This window comes from Euleptes europaea, chromosome 7 (assembly GCF_029931775.1).
Source record: "Euleptes europaea isolate rEulEur1 chromosome 7, rEulEur1.hap1, whole genome shotgun sequence".
NCBI lineage: Eukaryota > Metazoa > Chordata > Lepidosauria > Squamata > Sphaerodactylidae > Euleptes > Euleptes europaea.
In genome coordinates this window covers 77,445,523-77,446,464 of record NC_079318.1, presented here as the reverse complement: position 1 = coordinate 77,446,464, position 942 = coordinate 77,445,523, and positions in this window count along the sequence as shown.

Genomic DNA, 942 nt, shown 5'->3' with positions numbered 1-942 from the left:
CTCCACTTCCTGCCTTTAGCACAATGTTTTGTGTTTTTGCTCAGGCATACTTCACTCCTGCCATTTAAAAAAATGCTACTCCCCAATAGAAGGGGCTGTGGCTCAGTGGTAGAGCATCTGCTTGGCATGCAGGTCTCAAGTTCAATCCCTGACATCTCCATTTAAAGGGACTAGGCAGGTGGGTGATGTGAAAGACCTCTGCCGGAGACCCTGGAGAGCCACTACCGGTCTGAGTAGACAATACTGACTTTGATGGACCAAGGGTCTGAATCAGTATAAGGCAGCTTCATGTGTTCAAGGGCCGCCTAATTTAGGGTAAAGGAGGAACAGATGCTCAAATGCTCTTGGGCTAGTGGAGTTAATAGGGAACCTTAAGGATGCAGAGACTCCACTTACGCTGCATCCACACATTATTGGATATTGTTCTATAACAGTAATTTGCAACTGGATTGGCTTGCCCATGCAGGAAAATCCAGTTGCGAATTGCCGAACAGTTGAACAATAATGCAATATCCAATAATATGCAAATACACATTGTTGCACTGAACACATACTGTAACCAAAGTGTAAGAAAGACTTTGAAAGAGATCCATGCCGTGCAGGGCTCAGAAGACGATGAGACAAGGCGGTCCGTGGCCCAGTGGACTGTATCAGAAGTGTGTGCCTGGCTGAACAGCAGACCCTTGTGGGCTCATGGAGGCCCCCTGCTAGAGTCAGCAAGCAAGCACGCCATCTCTGGCAAGGCGCTGCTCCGGCTGACAGAAGAGACGATGGAGCGCATGGGGATAGCACCACAGAGCCTGCGCCAGGAGCTGCTGCATGAAGTCCTGTGTCTCCGCATCCAGCAGGAAATGGAAGATTTGCTGGACATTACAGATGGTGAGGTTCTCCCCTACTGGGTTCAAACTCTGTGCAGACAGTGAACACATTTGTCAAACTGTT